Below are 21423 nucleotides of genomic sequence, written 5' to 3'. Positions count from 1 at the left end.
GTCTGGCTTTCCCAGATTCCTTCACAATTTTGTCCATATGTTTGTACATAACGTTATCTCTTCTTAGATCAAGCTCTCCTACTATTTCATCTTCCTTTTGAGAAACTGATGCAAATAATGCTATTCAGTGATCAGATTTATATAATGTCAGTGACTGAAGAAGATAGATTTGGTATGTGTTAGGGAGCTACTGCAGATTCAAGTCCTGTCACCATGTACAAAAAACTTGTAGCAAAAGGAAAGATGGAATTAATAAAGAATCTGTGAAGTGTAATGAGAAAAATGTAAGGTGTAATGGAAAGTATAATGAATGTTACCTTCACCTCTGCTGTTCAGACAGGAAAAAATCCTCCTGAAGAGCTGAGCAGCACATCTATAAAAGACTTAGTCCTGAAGCCCTGAATTAGAAGAAGTTTGGCATCTGTGTCAACATTTGCAGAATCAAAGTTCACACTAAAATGAGGTTTCTTTCTTTCAGCTTTTCAGTTTTCTTTTTTTTTTCAGCCCTCCTTTATGCTGCTCCCACCACCACACAGTTTCTTTTTTCCTTGTTTGTTGCCAGAATGCAGAGAAGGTCTTTTAGGATTTTTTTCCCAGCTCTGTCTGATGAAAAACCATCAAACTGAGTGAGATGCAAATAAAAATGTCATCTGGTTTCACATGTTATAAAGTGCCTGAATTTTTGTATTTATAATTTTAAAATTACTTAATTTTAAAACCTCAGACTTTAAAGGATATCTTCATTATGCCCTGAAAACTAGCACAAAGGCAAAGGATAAAGAAAACTGGTTTTTAAATGAACGTTTATTACATTTTTTTTTCTCTGACAAGCTTTTACACAAGCAGCTGCTATAGTGAAATCATTAATAAACTGTACGATACTCTACCCTTTGAATGTCAACTTTAATCTACATTTTTAAAAGGAATCAACATTTTTTGTGCACTTGCCCTACCTGCCTCCCAGCTCATGCTTTTGGGATAAGGACATTATCCTCTCTCCAGCTGATCACCAAATAAAATCTCTATGCTCTCATTTTGCATGTGTTTTGCCGCTAATTATGCTGCTGCCCCAGAAGAGTAGCTGAGAGAAGTTATGACCACTGAGTCACTGGCACTCCTGTCTACAAAAATGCAGTCTTCAGGAAAAAACAAATTGAGATGTTACCTGAAGGTACAGCTGGGCACCATAAAAATTACCAGGGTTTTGTGGTTTGTGTCCATAACATACTCTGAAGTGCAATCTCAAGATGATGAGTGTGTGTGTAAGTGTATAAAACCAGGCTGTACAATGGTCACATTTGGTAGAGAGGAGACATGGGTGTAGAAAATGGGTATCAGTCACTTTTCCAGTCCCCTTATCCCAGGCTTGTGGATGGCCAAACTAGCCCTCAGTATCACACGTAAGTCTAACTCTGCAGAGTTAGAGCAAAACTGCAAGGACAGGTGCCACTCAGGCTGTCCTGTGTCCTTGGGACCCCTGCCCCAAGGGACACACACTTCTCCACGCTATGGAGGTCCCCAGGTAGCTCTATTTTGAGCACCACGTGCCACCTGGTAACAAACAAAGGCTGAAGATTGAAGGAATCAATGCCCCATCCCTGGAGACATTCGAGGCCAGGCTGGACGGGACTCTGAGCAACCTGATCTGGTTGAAGATGTCTCTGGTCATTGTAGAGGGGTTGGACTAGATGACCTTGAAAGGTCCCCAACCCAAACTATTATATGATTCTATAATCCTCATTTGGGCTCACATCACTTACACTCCTATCTGATTTCTTCAGGAGAAAGAACCTGCACATGCCTTGAGGCAGAGCATGGCTGGGGCCTGAAGAGGAAAGTGGCAGTGACAACCAGCCACAACCCACCCTGGCTGCCACCTCCCCACAGAAGTGACACAGCTGTAGGAGCTGGTGACCTCTCTCAGAGCTTGAGTCCCTGCTGCTGCTGCTTGTGAATCTCATGGCAAAAAAGAAGGTCCCCACCTTCAGTCAACGTGCAGGCCAGTCATCTCCTGGGGCTACATTTCCTGCTGCAGCGGGATGCAACCTGACACTCTGCCTGTCATGCAGAGACAATTTGCTCTCCTTTGCAAAGCAGAAGTGCCTTTGATCCAGAGCCTGGATTAAAATCCAACTTTGAAGATTTGTGAAGTAGTGCTACATTTAAAACTTTCCTATAAATTAATTTAAAGACCCAACAATTATCTTAGAGAATTTCCAAGCTCTGCAGCTGTGTTGCTGTGATCTCCTCTCACAGAAGCTTGGGTTGGAGAAGGACCACTTTGCAACCTCCAAATACAGGATAACCTCATCCACTTTTTACCTTGTGACACCTCAGGTATGTCCCAGTATACAGACTGAAAATTATTTCCCCAAGCGAATCCAGAAGAAGTGGTGTCAGATGGACAACATGGAGCCATGACCACACACAAGCCTGGTGCAAGCAAGAGGGGCTAATCCCACCTCTCCATGAGTGTCAAACGTAGCCCAGGGCCCTAAGGAGATCTTTTACAGAACAGTGCAGTTATCCACTTGTATAGAAAACTTGATCCTTTACTTTGCAGTAGTGTTTTGGGGTGGTTTTGCAGTCCTTTTGGTTACAAACACTTTAAAAACAGATTAAGCTGCCTTATTTCATTGCTATGCCAGCTTTGTGTGTCCTTGTGACTCATAACTGTTATGTTAATGGCAATAATTGGAAAGCAACTTGCCAAATTAGAATAAGGCCATTACAATTTACACCTGATAAATGCAGGTGGATTCAAGAAAATGTATCAAAATACACTCCTAGGAAAATGCATCATTAAAAAGAAAAGGATGCCATACAGTATAATTCAAGAGTTGCATACCCTTACAATCTAACCAAGTACCTATGCACTAAAAACTCCTATAAGCTGATCAAGAATTTTATCAGCTTTAAAAAACATGTTACTGTTATCTATTAGTCCTCTGTAAATACCATTTTCAATAGTTCATAGACATCAGTGACTTGTGCTGAGCAAAAGATCATTGCTGCTCAAATATAAATTATTTAGTCCTCTTTGTGTTTCAACACTGGTACAACTAATTTTCATTTTATCCAAATGGAGGGAGTGTGATTTTGGAGATGAATTTGCTGTTTTTTTCACCATTGCCACATATCATAGTCTCTGATCAAGGCTATCTTTGTGTGTCTTATATGTACAATAATCCTCTTCCCTCCTGTCATTCCTTATAAGCATGTAAAAAATGATGTTGTTTGTTTGTTTGTTTTTTCCAGAAGATCAGTGTTTTTACTGTGTTCCATTTTCATGCTATTTCACTGGCTATTTTACATCCCTGGTTCCTTTTACATCTAACTGTCTTGCAAGATCCCCAGCCACCTGCTCCAGCCCCTGCTCCCTCTCTGAGACTACCTTTTGTTTTAAATAGTTTATTATGTATTATTTGTTTCTGATTCTTCTAATTCTACATAGACAAAGTGGTTTTTGTTAGATTAATATTTAACCAGAACAGAAAATACTGAGATCATCTAACCCATCTCTGAATAATAATGGCCAACAGGACTGCCTTGAATTAACTCCCCTTTCAATTGGAGGAAAACTCTAGAAATACATATGAACTTGATTTAAATTATTCCAGTGATGGTAAATCTACCACAACCCGTGATAAACTGTTCCAGAGTTTAATTAACATCTCTATTAAAAATGTGTGCTTTATTTGTAGTTTACATCTATCTGTTTCATCTTGCACCAACTGGATGTTATTAAAAGCTAGTTTGTTTTAGAGTTCAAAAAGCCTTTTCAGAGCGAGTTTCTGGTTTTGATCTGGGTACTTACACATTTGTTGACTCTCTCACCCCGAGGCAAGTTTTCAAGGACTCTGGTCATTCCTACACCCTTCACTTTCTTGACATGTACACATAAGACCCTGGCACTTATTTTTTTTTCCTGTGTTCCATGAACATCCGGAGCCACAGCAAATATTTCAGTCTAAACTTTTAGACTATATTCCCCTGTTTACACACCTGAAGTTGGAAATTGTTTTTTTTCACCAAAGCATGATTTTCAGATGATAATCTGCTTGAAAACTTCCTTCATAAGAGGCCGACACACGTCACAACCAGCATCTATCAGGGTAGCATTTATGGATTTAACTGTTACTAGTAGTAGCATTAAGCTGTTATTATTAATAGTAGATAAAGGTACATGCGAGCACTCAGGCAAGACTCATGTTCATGATCACTCCTTGCTGCCCAGCTGGAGCAGCCACTGGGAGGCCCGTTCTGGTGGCTTGCTCAGAAATGGAGGGCCCTGCTGAGGCTCTGGGGGCTTTAAGTGGGTGCTCAGCAAGTCCCTCCTGGTCCCCTGCTTTGTCAAGCTGGATGCAGCAACCACTGTGGTCCACAATATGGTATGAGTAGGTCTCAGCACATGCTGATAGCCTTGCACATGCTCTTGCTGTCCCGAGTTTATCTGTCCTAATGGGTTTGCCAGGACCAGGAGGCTGCAGAGCTTGTCAACTCCTGACAGGTTTTCACATGCTACTTCTCAGCATGTAATTTTTCTTTCTTCAGCATTCTGTCTTCATGTCACTTCATTTCTGCATCCACATGCAGAGGCCTCAGAGATCCCGCCCATACAAATTCACCCAGGGGAGATGTTGATGGCATCCCATCACGATGCTCAAGACTTCTGCGGAGTCATTCCTTCCCAGGCCCATCTCCTGTAATTATGGCCTGAAGACTCCTTTCAGCATATGGACATTTCAGTGTGCCCAAACATTTCTTCATAGTAAATTTCCCTAATTATTCAGATGATCCTGCATTCACAATCTGTTCTTAGCATAATTTAGTCCTTCCTCAGGCATCTCAATATCAGAATAAAGTTTCATATAAGAGCACTGAGAATTGTTTTTGCATTAGCTTTCACACAGACCATCTTGATGCTAAATGTTCAAATATGCCTAACAACACCACAGAAAAATATACTATTGTTTCAGTAATTAAAGATTTGTTTTTATTTTTAACGTCCATCTGTCCCCTAAAAGAAGTTGAAGTGAGTTTTGCATATTTCTGGATCTATGTCAGGTGTTTAATCTCCTTTTATCTTCACCTATTAAGATAATAATGGATGCAAAAAAAATCACATTTGTCTACAACTCCTTGAAACTTCTAAAAATTTTGTCATTTGAAATATATCAAAACTGTCTCTAAATAGTGTATCATGGGTTCTTGAACTGGAAAGTATCATTGGTTCTTAATGTACTCTGTAGAATATTTTAGATTATATTTTTTACTATCTTTACATCAAAGCAATTTAAAACTTAGAAATAGGAACATAAATATCCCCAGCATTAACTTTCTGCTACTTCCATGAATTTTAGACAGGAACAAGTTAAGAAAAACTAATCACTTACTTACATCCTCAAATAAAATCGACTGAAACCAGCAAAAGGACTGCCTCTGACCTCAATGTTTTTGACTCAGGACTGGATTAAAACTAGGATTGGATTGCTTCATTCACAGGTTTTTAAAGAATTTAAAATGAGAGAACAAAATAATTCACTGTTGTACAAACTAGTTGTTGCTATTAAAAAAAAAAAAACACAAAGCAAACAAATCAAAAACAACAAAACATGGGACAACTGAGCTTGGCAAATAGAGGCCAAAAAGTTTACTTAGCAGCCATCATTTAAAAATTAGTATTTATTTCATGAGAATTTAAGAATTCTCATTAAATTGAGATAAACAAATCAGAACTGCTCCTCTAAAAATGAATAAATAAATAAACAAATAGTGGACCGTGATCTCATTGAACTCTTTAGAACAGAGCGAGTAGAACAGAAGCATTCAAATTCAAATACAAGGTTATTAAAAGGGGCTAAATAGTAAATATGTATGTACTGTACTATGCTTATGGCTAGGTTCTCTGTAAGCAGAGTAGCAGTATTTGCAAAATTTACTCCAGAGTAAGTATTTGTCCTGGTGATACCCTTCAGACATGTGATTCCCTTCTCCCTGTTACTGATTAATAGTGAATTGGTTTGAGGTTATCTAGGACCTGAAAATAAGTACTAGTACTTTAAGGGTGTCTGAGGTAGCTATCTTTGTCACTAAAATTAAAAAACAAAAACAAAACCACAAAACAAACAACAAACAAACAAACAAAACCAACCAAACAACAATAACAGAAAGCCAAATCCCATGAACTATACAATATACATTTGCAGAAAACAAATGGGAAAAAAAAAAGATATATATAACTTTCAGTAAGCAGGGTCCCACTGTTCTGCACAGGGACCTATGCTGTTGAGGGTCTTGCAGGCCCACAGTTTGTTAGATTGGTTTAGACTCTCAGGACACATTTTCTTCACCAAATCAAAGCTACCTGGGAGTCTGATGCCTTAGGTGTCTGCACTGGTCACCCCTACACCCCACGTGCAGGCAGTGCACAAAGATCAACACCCCTGGAGGCTGAGTCACCCCACCTGCCCTGGGCATCTTGTTTGAGGCAGGATGAAGCCCTCCCTGAAAGCCCTTATTTGGTTCCTCAGGCTACTAAGAAAATGTAAATAACTGTTTTAGCCTCCAGCTTCTGGATAGCTGAAGTTAGACGAGTTTAATTCTTCCAACAGGAACTGATTACCCCAACATTCAATATTTGAAAGTAGACAACTGCCAATGAGAGAGCCAATGGCATTCTTGCAGGTATGTACAAGCAAATGTCCTTCAGAAAAAAACAAAAACAAAAACAAAACCACAAACAAACAAACAAACAAAACAGACAAAAAACCCCACCACTTTTTGAATATTCATATATTTTGATGTGAATTTCATCTCAGCTTTCCACATAGAGGTTTTCATGACAGTGTTGGACACATTTGAGGTCCATATGTGTGCAATATATAGAAGAAATCAAACACATGCAGAGATTCTAGCACTGATTTTTAAAGAATAAAATAAAATGCCTACTCCTAGACAGAACAATGGTGCACATAATATTTGAGTGATGGATTACATATTGTTTATCTACTTCAAAAAAAAAATATATATATACATCAAGGAGAAAAGATTTAACCTAGAGACAGCACTAAAAATCCTAAATAAAGCCTGTTATAAAAATTACGACTATTATATTTTGAAAAGAAGCAAGTAGAGTGAACATGAAAACATTTACAAAAGATAATATGGTGTGAGAAAGAGGAGATGTATACTCTTCTTACAGAGTCCAGATTCCTCATCCCACAGATGAGAATTTATTCTATCAGTAAAACTATTGCCCATCTCAATACATTAAGATTTTTTTTAACTTCTCCCATATGTGCATGTTTAAAATTAAACAATTCACTGAACTGGAAGAGAAATTCTTAATGTTACTGGAGCCTATGTGCTGCTAATATAATATCAATTCTACATCCTGATGTGCTCTGTTGAATTGACCAGTGTTTCTCCTCATACCTAACTGACCCTGCGTGTCACCTTTATCAAGAGTTATTTACATGTGAGTGTTTTTAGGTTATGAGGTTCTTATACAGAGCTATAGCAGTTTGGGTTTGAAAGCATGTGTAGTTTTATCCAGTAAGCTAATCTTCCTACTTAGACCTCAAGAAGTGCAACTCATGTTGCTTCTGTTGCAGCCTTCATGTGGTCTGCAGAAAGCTGGGTATAATTTTTTCAAGAAGGACCCAAAATTTTACAGTACTTGAGTGTAAACAGCCAGAAATCCACAGCTTCACAGAGCCTTAGAACTCAGGTTACTCTTTTAATATGAAGTATACATTCAATAATGCTGCTTCTGTGCTATCTGATAGTGAATTGTTTTTATGTCATCTTTCAGTCAACATTTCATCTTTACTATGCTGTGGACTCACCTTTTTAAGTTTAAACAAGCCTGGCACAGAGCAGGTCCCATCTCTCAGCATTATTATTTCTGGCTTTCTCTGTGACCTCAGGAAGACAACCACATTTCCATGCAACCATGCATATAAACCCAAATATTTTCCCAAACATCAGGGCCAGAAACATTTTAAAACAAGGGCTGGAAAGCTTCTCTGGAAATTTGCCAAATTATTCTGGAATAATTATTTCAATAAATTCCAGTAGCTTCACAAGTGTGGGCACACCCTCGGAATGGAGACAACAATTCTGCAGCGAGCGGTGGATTCCACAACAAATCGTCTCCGTAAATTAGCACCCCAGCAAGGATATAGAAATTCCTCTGCATCTACACATCTGGTCTTGTTTTTAGTGTCTGCCAACAGATTTTGAATGGATATTTTTGATACAGGGGGGTTTTGTCCTCTTTCTTTGTTCTTACGATAATAATTCTGACCTCCTCCTTTGTAAAACTATCGGAGGATCCTCACCTAAAAAGGTTCACCAATTCAAAGCAAATTACTTTTATATTTAATTGGAAAGCTCTGTCTGCTGTTTGCATTCCAGACAGAACAAATTGGCTCTCTTTGCTTTTTTTTCTTCCAATAAGGATGTGTGCTCTTCTTCTACAATAATTATTTTGCATTTCAGTACTTTCGTTACTTTGGAAATAGTTTAGCTCTCTTCTGTTAACTGGTTGCATCTCACAATCAGTGTGCTCGCTTACAATAACATTAATTCCGCTGTGATTCTTGATGTTTTTCCAAGTCTTTTCAGTAGATTAATTAAAAAAAAATAATAATAACAATTCATAATAATGAAAAAAAAAACTTTTTCCTTTTTGAAATTGGCATAAAAATAGATAAACAAAACAATGTGACAAATGTGCAGTGAAAGAAACCATAGTAATATTCTGTGACATGGCATTTTTGTCTGCAAGCATGCACATGTCTGTATGTGCACATGTGCATTTGCCAGTGCATACACAGGTGATTTTGAAATTTTACTGTCCCAAAGTCAAAAACGCTACTTTCAAGGAAGCTGTGCAGGCACAGAATGTCTCAGAAATATTTTTCTTCGAAGAGACTTGATATTTCTGTCAGTCACTGGATGAAATGAAAATCATTTACACGGGATCACTTAGAGCAGTGAAACAGGTGAAATGCGGTGTTATTAAAATATGATCAAAAGGAAGAAGTGTTGGTAGTGCTTTTGAAGAAGTCACAGCGAGATAGCTTTTTATTCCTTTATGTAAAAGTATTCTAAGGACTTGCCATCCAGGTGGTTATGCTTTTCCTTATAAGCATTTAAAATCTTCACAGGATCAAAGGCCATGTGACACCTACTACATCCTCCGAGATCTGTAGAGCAGGGGAAGTTTCAGGGATAGTTCAGAGGATGAGGGTGATAACAGTGCAATGGGAATTCATCTGTCCTGCCCTAATTTGGGGGAGCGCAGAGCACAGAAGTCGGTGTTACATTTCCTGCTGATGTTGGCCTCCTCATCTCCTGCTTGTTCACCTCCTCCTGCAGCTGAAGGCCACATTGTCCAGCTGTCCCATGCCAGGACAGCACTGCTGACAGCCCTGTGCTATAGTATTGGCAGAAGAACTGCATCTGCATTGCTGGCAAGTCCCAGCTGAAAGCCTACAAGTTTTCCCACCCCAGGCTATGAGATACATGGAAGTGCTTAATCAAGTCTGGTTTCAAAGGGCAGATGTCCAGAGCACAAATATGATGAGTGGCTGAGGGAACTGGGGCTGTTTTGCCTGGAGAAAAGGAGGCCTTATCGCTGTCTACAACTACCTGATAGAGGATGTAGCATGGAGGGTGTTGGACTCTTCTCACAAGCATCCAGTGATAGGACAAGAAGAAATGGCCTCAAGTTGTGCCAGGGGACATTTAGATTGGATATGAGGAAAAAATTCTTCACAAAGAGGGCTGTCAGGCATTGGAACAGACTGCCCAGGGAAGTGCTGGAGTCACTGTCCCTGGAGGTGTTTAAAAGATGCATAGATGAGGTTCTTAGGGACATGGTTTAATGCCAGTGTTAGATTAACAGGTGGCCTCAATGATCTCAAGGGTCTCTTCCAAACTAAATGATTCTATGATTCATCATTTTTGGTCCTGATCCTTTTGGCTTTAGTTCAGCTCTAGAGACCTGAGTAGCCATAAAGTGCAAGCAGTATAATATATTTAATGTATCTTATCCACTTTCACCAGTTAAAGCAGTAAAATTAAAAAGTAATCAACTAAAAAGTAGTTCTTAATCACTACTCCTTTGTAGGGTGGGAAAGTGCAAGAGAAATGAAACCACTACAAATATCAGACTAGCCAAGATCTCAGTAAATTAATATGATCTCCTACAATGCTTAAACTATTGGCCCACCTCAATGCTTTCAGGAACTCCTCACATGTGGCACTCATCACTCCACACCCAAAGAATTTGCTGCCTTCTCTGCAAAAGAGACATTTGAAGGCATCTCTGCCACTTAACTCCTCTCTCAGGCACCCCCAGAAGGTGTCACAGATGGCAGAAGGCAGGGCTGACACAGCAAGAGTCAGGTCTAAAGGAACATGCTGGGCTTCCTCCACAGGTCAGGAAATGTCCCCCCAAAAGATGCAGTAGAACTGCAGGTCTTTCTCCTTTGCACAGAGCCAGGATGCCCTTATGCCTTAGGTCTCAGCAGGCAGTGGTACACTGGCACTGCAGACTGCAAAATAATGATAACCTGTCTTGCTTGCAGGTGACTTCTTTGGACCCTGACATAGGATTGTCCTTCTCCCTGCACCAAGCTGTGCATTCAGATGGCTTCTAGTCCCTGAGATAGCTGGCACGTTTCTGCACATACTGCAGGGTCAGCACTCGTCTGGAACCCGGAATAAACATAAATGGTGGGGACTGAAGTGATTCTCAGTGAATGACAGAGGATATGGGACATCTGCCCAGCTCAAGGGGGAGTCTCTGAGCTAATAGAATGGCAAACAAAGTATTATTCACCTTCACAGACTTTTAAAGGAGATTTTCATACACATTCCCTAACCAAGAATACCTCATATAAGTTTTACCATGGGAAGAAGAAATCTAGGGCATTTTGATAACCCAGAAAAACCTGCTTAAGACTTCTGATCTTAAGGCACCTGCGCGTCCATATAAAATATTCTTAAAAGGTAGGTGTATGTGTGGAACAACTACATCAGATTATATGCACTTCCACCTTCTATGAAATTATATATGCATGCAAAAGAGGGAGGCTACATGTAAAAGAGAACTACAGTTGTCTGTATCAAGATAGACACAAGTTTCAGGAAATCATTTTGGCACAAGACTTGGAATAGTAAATTAAAATAAAAAGATAAAACATGGAACCATGACACATCTTCAGCTTAGATAAGGCTACATAGCATAAGATACTGTAGAAAACTGTATTTACGCCATGACAGGTGGCTGCAAATTCCTGCCAGAGAAATGACAGCTAACAGACAGCAGCACTTAGAGAACATAAATCACACAAAGCAATTGTAATACTCAGAAATTATAGCTAGTAAGAGCTCAAGTTACACTATGGGTGGGCAGAACAAAATAGACTTTGAAAACCATCACGAAGTACAAGATTTAGAATACGGAAACGGGCCTCCGTGTTCATACTACTTGAAGAGCCCTCTAATTCTTTTCATGGTATCTTCTATTTTGACCTCCTAGGGAGAGGAGCAGTTACTTACTGGGAAACAAGTGAAAATGTGCTTCAGCGTACTGTGCACCTAATACTTTGAAGTAAAAATTTACATCAGGAAATCTACAATTTAAAGCAGGTGAATAAAAAGTTTCTTTGCAGTAAAGTGAATTGTTCTATTTACTTCAATCGGCATATGTGGCAACAAAAAAATGAAAATACAAAATTCCCTGTGTTTTCTACCTTTTGTAACTTAAATACTTTTAAATGTCTTCAGTAATTGAATTTAAAACACTTTTATGTATCTTATTTTCCAACATCTGTGTTGTTTGTTCAGTGTTAAAATTTTGTAACCCGAGAAACATAAGCATCTTCAATTTTTTGTTTTCAGCCTGTGTCCATCACTGGCTCTTACTTGTAAAGAGAAGAATTTAATCCAAGTAAGAATTTCTACTTTTATTACATTTTTCAGGGGATTTAAAAAGCAATGGTAATAATAAAAAACCTGAGTGATCAAAATTAAGTGAGAATTTATAACATACTATATCTTTTGTTAGAGCAAGTACATTTTTACAAAAGAAGGCCCTAGACATAATTCCTGCATTTAATGAAAATATCTAGAGATTCTACGTTAGATAGAATTGAATGGTTTATGTACAAATTATAAAACTGTTTGGATGTCAAGCACAAGTCAACTTGTGGCTTTCAGGAATTTTGGTAAGGATTTTCATGTGCTGGTTTTTTTTCCACTGTGAGCTGTTGCGGGATTTCGTATTGTCTTTTGAAGGATCTGACCCCAGCCAGTGTCAGGCAGGAGGCAGGGGGCTGTGTGGGACCCTGTATACATCAGGGCATATGAAGACCAATTGAAAAAGAAAGGAAATGTCAGACTACTAAGAACTGGGCATAATGGGTTTTTTAGTTATCACCTGTTCACATGCAGTGAATAGTGAGAAGTCAGAGAAAGGAACTCTTCAAAGAAAACTCAGTAGTCCTAACACTGTGAGTAGAGTGGGAGAGTTCAGAGTATAATTTGCTGGGAAATGTTGAAAAAACAAGTCCCTCAGCAAAATCAAACAAGTCTAGACTTTGCAGAGATTGTATTCGCTTTGGCAAGTAATGGAGTTTTCAAATATCCAATTTTTTTCTTTTTCTTTTTTTTTTTTCAAGTAAGAAGGACAAAAAGGCCAGTAAGGCAGCTTTAAGATGTGAATTTTGAAATTCATTATCCCTTATATAAGTCACTACGTCTCCACCTTCTATGCTATTTGTAAAAATAACAAAACCATCATCACAAAAGGAGACCCCTTTGTTCCCTTTTCCCCTACTGTACTGAAAATTATTCCCAGATATAAAAAAAGAAATATACTTCATATTATTATCAACATACAATATTTATATGTTGCTATACCTACTAGCTAGTTTTGACAGTTGCACACTTTTTCCAGGTAAAGAATTAATTAAGTAGATCTGGGTGTTTTCTTGATAGAAAAAATGGGCAAGGCCTTTGTTCCCTGACATGACATCATTCAAGCAATGGGAAGTACAGTTGCAAATCCAGCACCAATTCATCCTTGGCCTGAAAGCTTGTTACCACATCTTTTTCTACAGTGCTGTACTGCAGTGTTCTTCATTCTGTTCTGGCTTTCTGCTACTTATTTAGAGTTGCTTCAGACTTCCTTTTTTGGTCTCTTTTTTTGTGCTTCACTGAGAGGGTGGACAGTCACTGGAACAGGCTCCCCAAGGAAGCAGTCGTGACACCAAGCTTGTGAGAGTTCAAGGAGCATCTGGATAATGCTCTTAGTCATGTGGTTTATTTTAAGGTGGTCCTGTGAGCAGCAGGGAGTTGGACTCTATGATCCTTATGGGTCTCTTCCAACTTGAGATATTCTATGTTTCAGTGATTCTATCGTACCTGTTGTCAAAACATATACTCTCCTGTACATCCTAACTGTTCTTCATATTGAGGAACATCTGTAAGATGCTTTCTATTCTTTCGGATAGTTGATTAAAAAAAAAAAAAAGTTTATTTTTCTTTTGTTTTTATTTTTCTACTTAAAAGAAGGATGTCATTACACTAGGGGCTGAGAGATGAGAGAAGTTGCTGAGTCTCAGCTAAGCTGTGGTAGCTGCTCATGCCCATTGTCAATGCAAACTTCAACAAAACAAAATAATGTGAGCCAAAGTATATCATAATGCTGTAATCTAGAATCATGCACGGTGAAGATTATTCTGTTTCAACTGTTAATGTAATAAGTTGAAGTGCCCAAGCCACTGGCTTCAAAGAGACTTAAACCATTACAGTTACTATAAGTTGTCCCTGTTAAATAAAACTGCAGCAGCAGCAGCAATTTGACACATTAAATGTGATTAAGAGTTACAAGGGATTTTCAATTACATGGAGGACACACCACAAGCATTAAATAGAAATACTGGCACTTTACACAGGACAACTTGTAGCCATTAAAGCTGGTCCTACCCTTGACATGGCATGAAGAGGAAATGGGTCTCTGCAACATCTGTAGCTGTCTCCACTCTAGGGGTGGAAACGGTTCAGCTGGAAATATAGGCAAAGACTTTGTCAGCTGTGTCCTCTAATTTTCTCAGGGCATTTCCGTCCACTACATCAATTCACTGATACACACAAGGTTCTTTGCAGCTGCCAGAAAGAGAAGGGGTGGATCTAAACCTTCTGCCAGATAACATTGAATAATAGCATTGTCTAAAGCCAACACAGGCATTAAAAAGTGTTTCCATGGCAGTGCTACACATAAAATGAAGACTATTTACTTCTCTTTCTAAAACTTCGATTCACTACTTTTTGCAGCGTTAGGTATGCTTTCACTGCAGCAAGGTGCAATCATAGCCCATATAAGGAGGGCCTGGATAGCTTTAAGTTCTCCAGTTCGGGGAGCAACATGAGTAAAGGTGTGGCAGCACCGACTTCAGGAAAATCTAGAAAACCAAGTATTCATGTATCTTTATATAGCATATTGTAAAGCCAGCACCACTAAAGACTCACTGATTCGCTGCCTGAGCTTGCTGTTACCTGAATGGATGTTATCTCAGGATGCTCACACACACCGCAGTCACAACTCCCAACAGCATTGCATATATGCATATGCAGCTGTGATATTATAAAAGACCCTTTCATTTTGTAAAGGGACTGTGCATGGACTGTTATTACTTCAGGTGGAGTTTTGCTGTACTGAGGATGGTGGAGCCATGGCACAGCCTCGCAGGAATCCCCAAAAACATTTCTAGCTGATTCTGCTGGGGCAAACCCACATCAAAGGAGAGGCTCTGGCCTTTTTAGATAAGGTGTTATTTAAGTTCCTTTGCCCTCTCCAATCCGTTTAGAGTCAACGTGCAATTGTACTTTTCTTGTTCTTTGTATTCAAGGAACTTAAGGAATGTAGGTAATTATGACTAATGGCCTCACTTCCCTTACCTGAAAGCATTCACAAAGGACCAGCCACATCTCTGTCAAAAAAAGTTCAAAAAGCAAGGCAGAGAATATTACAAATATGAGTTTAAATGTGATCTCAGCTGTAAACTTTATTGCCTTCTAAAATAGCAAACATCTGTAGATAAAAACAATGCTGTAGCACAGTTTTTACAGATTTGCAATGTCTTATAAAGCAATATTTTTACAAAATAAATAATAGAGTCTTTCAAACTCAACAAAAGTTATCCAGTCTTCAGTATATCCCCCAAGTTCAGTAAATAATATATTTAACCCAGGCAGCTAGGATAGCCAAGGCCTCCTTAGAATTACAGCTGGTGAGAGGGGTCAAGGACAGCAAAAAGAACTTTTTCAAATACATAGCAGATAAAACTAATACCAGAGGCAATGTAGGCCCACTGATGAATGGAGTGGGTGCCCTGGTGGCAGAAGATACAGAGAAGGCAGAATTATTGAATGCCTTCTTTGTCTCTGTCTACTCTGCCGGAGGCTGTCCTGGGGAGCCCTGTACCCCTGAGACCCCGGATGAAGCCAGGTCAATGGAGGAGTTTGCTTTAGTCGATGAGGACTGGGTTAGGGAGCAATTAAATAGTCTGGACATTCATAAATCCATGGGTCCAGATGGGATGCATCCGTGGGTGCTGAGGGAGCTGGCTGAAGTCATTGCTGGACCGCTCTCCATCATCTTTGCCAAGTCTTGGGAAACGGGAGAGGTGCCCGAGGACTGGATGAAAGCAAATGTCACTCCAGTCTTCAAAAGGGCAAGAAGGAGGACCCAGGTAATTATAGACCGGTCAGCCTCACCTCTGTCCCTGGGAAAGTAATGGAACAGCTTATCCTTGGTGCCATCTCAAGGCATATCAAGCATAAGAGGGTTATTAGGGGCAGTCAGCATGGCTTTACCAAGGGTAAGTCATGCTTGACCAACCTCATAACCTTTTATGAGAATGTAACAAGGTGGATGGATGATGGCAGAGCGGTGGATGTGGTCTACCTTAACTTCAGTAAAGCCTTTGACACAGTCTCTCACAGCATCCTCACAGCTAAGTTGAGGAGGTGTGGTCTAGACAATAGAGTAGTGAGGTGGGTTGCAAACTGGCTTAAGGAGAGAAGCCAGAGAGTGGTAGTCAATGGTGCGGAGTCTAGTTGGAGGCCAGTATCTAGTGGAGTGCCTCAGGGGTCAGTACTGGTGCCAATATTATTCAATATATTCATTAATGATTTGGACGAGGGAATTGACTGTACTATCAGCAAGTTTGCTGATGACACTAAGCTGGGAGGAGTGGCTGACACGCCAGAAGGCTGTGCTGCCATCCAGCGGGACCTGGACAGGCTGGAGAGTTGGGTGGGGAATAACCTGATGAAATTTAACAAGGGCAAGTGTAGAGTCCTGCATCTGGGCAGGAACAACCCCAGGTTCCAGTATAGGTTGGGAAATTACATATTAGAGAGCAGTGTAGGGGAAAGGGACCTGGGGGTCCTGGTGGACAACAGGATGACCATGAGCCAGCACTGTGCCCTTGTGGCCAGGAAGGCCAATGGCATCCTGGGGTGTATTACAAGGGGGGTGGTTAGTAGATCGAGAGAGGCTCTCCTTCCCCTCTGCTCCGCCCTGGTGAGACCACATCTGGAATATTGTGTCCAGTTCTGGGCCCCTCAGTTCAAGAAGGACAGGGAACTGCTGGAGAGGGTCCAGCGCAGGGCAACAAAGATGATTAAGGGAGTGGAGCATCTCCCTTATGAAGAAAGGCTGAGGGAGCTGGGTCTCTCTAGTTTGGAGAAGAGGAGACTGAAGGGTGACCTTGTTAATGTTTATAAATATATAAAGGGTGAGTGCCATGAGGATGGAGCCAGGCTCTTCTCAGTGGCAAACAATGATAGGACAAGGGGTAATGGGATCAAACTGGAACACAAGAGGTTCCACTTAAATTTGAGAAAAAACTTCTTCTCAGTAAGGGTGACAGAGCACTGGAACAGGCTGCCCAGGGAAGTTGTGGAGTCTCCTTCTCTGGAGACATTCAAAACCCACCTGGACATGTTCCTGTGCGACCTCACCTAGGCGTTCTTGCTCCAGCAGGGGGATTGGACTAGATGATCTTTTGAGGTCCCTTCCAATCCCTGACATACTGTGATACTGTGAACCCATACAGCCAGAACAGACTGATTTTCAGTCATTCTTCACAGCTGTGTAAAAGACCTTCTTTTCTCTCATTCTTGTCTCCCACATATGTCGGTATACTTCAAATGCAAAAGAACTCCATCAAGACGGATTAACTCCTGCATGAACGTATTACTATTACATACACATTCGGAGAGGGAAGGAGATGTAAATACTGCAAACTTCAAAATGTCAGTTTGGGTTTATTTTCATCTAACTGGTAGGGAAGGAAAGCCATCCCTTGGCACAGTGTTTCATGGGCTGGCATTTAAAACGTCCTGAGGGATATAAAAGCTAGCTACATTGCTGAACATTCATGGGGTGAAACAACAAGAATGTATAAGGTAAATTTTTCACTTATGTGGTAAGGGGATGTATTGACTTTTCAATACAATGATAATTGACTGTGAATGAGTGGTACTATAGTGTCCTTCATTCTCTTCAATCTTTCCCCCTCTGTGAAGACATAAATAGCAAAGATACAGGAAAGTTTCATTATATTTAAATATCAAACACAAAACAATTTCTTCAAGAAATATTCAGACTTGATAAACCTCAAATTTTTTAACAATCCTCCTCACGTATTCACGTTTATCTGTAGTAGATACTGACTTCACTCATGAGGATGCAAAGATGTCATTCAGCAGTGGCCCTTTTTACTTAAAAGTGCCGACAAAGCACTTCTGTATATTGCTGTGCTAGGTTAAGAAAATTAGGAGCTCCAACTGTCTGTTCCACCTCTTTGAAAGAGTCCTCTGAAAGGGACCTCCAACAAAGTCTCAGCCACTTTTGTGCCAAGTCTGGCATCTTCATTACCCATTTTTATGTGCAGCTTAAATGAGGAGGTAGAACTGACCTGAATACCCCGATGCCCCTTTTCTGCTGTCTCCACTGGGAAGACACAAGCAGTCAGTTAGGAGTGGTGACCTCCTGAAAGCAGGCCTCAAAATCTGCATAAGCTCATCTCTGTGCTTCTGAGTCTTCCCTCTCTTCTCCTGCATGCAGTGGATCTACAACTGCTACTGTCTTCCTTACATACCAAATTCACCAGACATTTATTACCTTTGTTGTCCATTCCAGGAAAGGGGAAAAAAAAAAAAAAAAAAAAAGAAAGATAAAAAACACAAACAAAACCAAACAAAAACATACAAACAAAAACCACACACACACTTCTGCTATCTTTGCTGCCCTCCTTTCTACAGCTCCTTGGTCAGGGAATATTCAAACTTCTTCCCACAAGGTATCAAGCAACGTTATCATTATCTTTAATTATAACCTAACCTGATGTCTTTTTATAATTAAAGGGAAGTAAATAACATTTAGAGTTTAATTCTGAGCTTCTGTGGAAGGCAGTGGTTAAGTTAAATCACTTATTGCAAGCACAAAATACTATTCACAAAAGATGAAGATGAAATAGAACGACAGGCAAATGTGAATCATGTCCACAATACCTTGTGTTTCATAATAAGTATCTGCATCATTTCAGCAAGAGAAAGAACCTAGCTGTAAAAGGTAGTTGGGGTAATCATATCATGCCATAAAAAGACAACTTTGAACAGAACTCTATTTCTTATGAAACAGGGATGAAAATTGCTGTTTGCAGCTCCTTAATTAAAAGGTAGCTATCAAAGCCTTTTAAATCAGAGAGATTACTGGTTCCCAAATGTTAAGTTTATACTCTCCTTCTATATAGTCTTATTCTTACATGCATTTCTATTTTCAAAGCCTGTATGCTGAGGAAGAGGCATGCCAAAATTGTGAATATCAAAATAGCAAGAGATACAGTGTTAACATGTTTTTCAAATAATTAAAGGCTCAATAAATAGTACAGTTATTGATACTGATTCAGTTCAGTTCGAAGCAGTGCCCCCAGTGCTGTAGCACACTGCTCCCAGTATGTCTGGCAGAAAGAACCAAGCAGCACATAGTATGCTGCATGTAGTCTTTTTAGAGGATGAAAGGCAGCATCTGCTCCGTGACTCAGTGGGGACCACTGCCCCACCAGACAGCCCAAACCAGGGGCAGCCAGTGCGCACTAACCCAGCATCTCAGGGGCAACACCAGCACGGCCAGGCAGGACTTCAGGGATCCTGCATGGGTTATGGCTTGGGGTGGTGAGTATGACATGCAGGTAAACGGTTCCCCAGCAAAGGAGGCAACATGCCCACAAAACCTTAATGTTGTCCTGGCCAGGCAACATTGAGCTTTGACCAGAGCTGAGCTAGCAGGGTTGAAGGAACAGCAGATGTGCAGAGTTAATCTACATGACATGTTAGTACAGTCCAGAACTGCTGAAAATTAAGTCACTTTTCCATAGTTGCCTAAAATATGAGCTTTTAACATAGTGTGAATAAACTACCAATAACATACAGACATTTACAACACTAAGGATCTTGAGGGATTCTTGAAACATTAGAAGCTTTCATTTCATGTTGCAAAACATAGAGTATCTATTATAGCACTTGTTATTTGTAATTCTCTCTTTAAATAACTGTAACATTATGCAAGGTCTTAAAGACACTTTTTGAAAATGTAGCACCAATTTGTAAACCTCAGTGCATTTTCATAAATACCACAGTATACCTCTTAACTGTAGGTTATCACCATCTTCCTGCACATTTCAACATTGTGTTCATTTGTGTTCACTTGCCATTCTGCCCACTGGCTTCCTTTGTGCTAGAGGTCTTCTCTAATGATTTCACATCTTCCACTGGAGTTCATTCTTAAAATAATATGAGGACTATCGTCAGGAAAAGAGAGCTTTCTTGAAACTAAGCTCTCTACCTAATAGCTTTTGGCCCGTGTCTGCACATTCCTGTCAACATAAAGAGCCTAGGATATAAGAGTTTATTTGAAATCATATAAAAATGTCTCAAATTACTATGTATTTGATACCCATCCCATCTTCTCCTCTAATTCTTCACAAAAAGCATCTTCCACTCCTCCAGGTAGTAGCGGTGCTCCTGAAGCCACACCTGTCATCAGGTACTATCTTAAGCACACTTCTTGTTAAAGCTCTTTCCTGACAGCATGAATAGCATTAGACACATCACCATTCAGATGGGTTTACAGAACAAAACCTTTTTGTTTTAGTCAGCCAAAATTCTAACACCATCAAGTAACTAGTCTTTGAGTAATCAGATCTTCCACCAGGTACAGCATACAGCTTTGTGAGTCAGGCCACTAGAAAATAGGTTGTGCTCTCTGAATTAACAATGAACAGTTGTCCTGAACATTTATTTGGAGGTAGTAAGATCCTCCCTTGTCCCTCAGACAGATGAGTCTCAGAGATATCAGATGTCCTATCATTGCATCCTTACCAGTTCTCATTCATTCTTTTCTGTGCCCAATGAAGAGGTATGAAATCGAAGAATAATAATTCTTTCTTTTCAAAGTATTTATATATATTTACCAAGAAGAGCTAGGAAGGGAAACGAAGAGCACTTATATAAAATTGATCGTTCTGGCTGTTCCCTTGTCCCAGTCAGATGATTGTTCATCAGCAGTGCTCACGCAGGTTGGATAAATCACAGGAATGATTGCCTCACAAATGCCCAGCCACACAGTTTTTCTTTCTCCAACCAAGATACCTCCAGGCAGTGCTTGACAGCCCTGTTCTGCAAGACAGAACTGATGGGCTCCGCATGTAGCCTGACAACTCAGTATCAGCAAACCTGCTTCCGATTACTGTTTAGTACAGGAGATTATATAGCTGTTAAAATCAGCACCTGGTGTCAATGTAATGCCAAGTTCAAACACAATCTGCATGTTATCCCATCAGCCACCTACTGCATCCCCCAGAGAGGAACCCAAAGCTCTTGCTGTTGTTTCTGGTCCTGCTGAAAGAGGCGCTGCAAGAAAATGATGCTCTTCGGCACTGGTGTATCTCAAGTAATGGAGTCAAGACTGGGCACAGCCTTACGTGCTTCATTTAACTTAAGATGTTGGCGTGTTGCACACAGTTTCCATCATGTGAAAGGGAAGATCAAAAAGGTTCCTCCATAAGACTCTCTGAAGAAAATATGATCAGTGGCACAATTTGGTTGGCACTTCAGACCAAAAGATGTGGCTGTAGGAAGCCTAGTGCCTAACTAGGGTTGCAGAAGTCAGTGTAGCTGCAGTTTACAGAACTTGAGTACATCATAGCTGTGCAGAGCAGGTACTTATAGCTGGTTTGACTGATTTAATTTTCCTTACCTGAACAAATACTCTATTAGGAACAGACATATAGAAGCTGATGAAACAACAGGCTTTCTTCACTTTAGGTAAAG

The sequence above is a fragment of the Streptopelia decaocto genome (genome assembly GCF_964273445.1).
Source record: "Streptopelia decaocto genome assembly, chromosome: 1".
Taxonomy (NCBI): Eukaryota; Metazoa; Chordata; class Aves; order Columbiformes; family Columbidae; genus Streptopelia; species Streptopelia decaocto.
The sequence above is the reverse complement of the archived record's forward strand: the minus strand, read 5'-3'. Positions refer to the sequence as shown.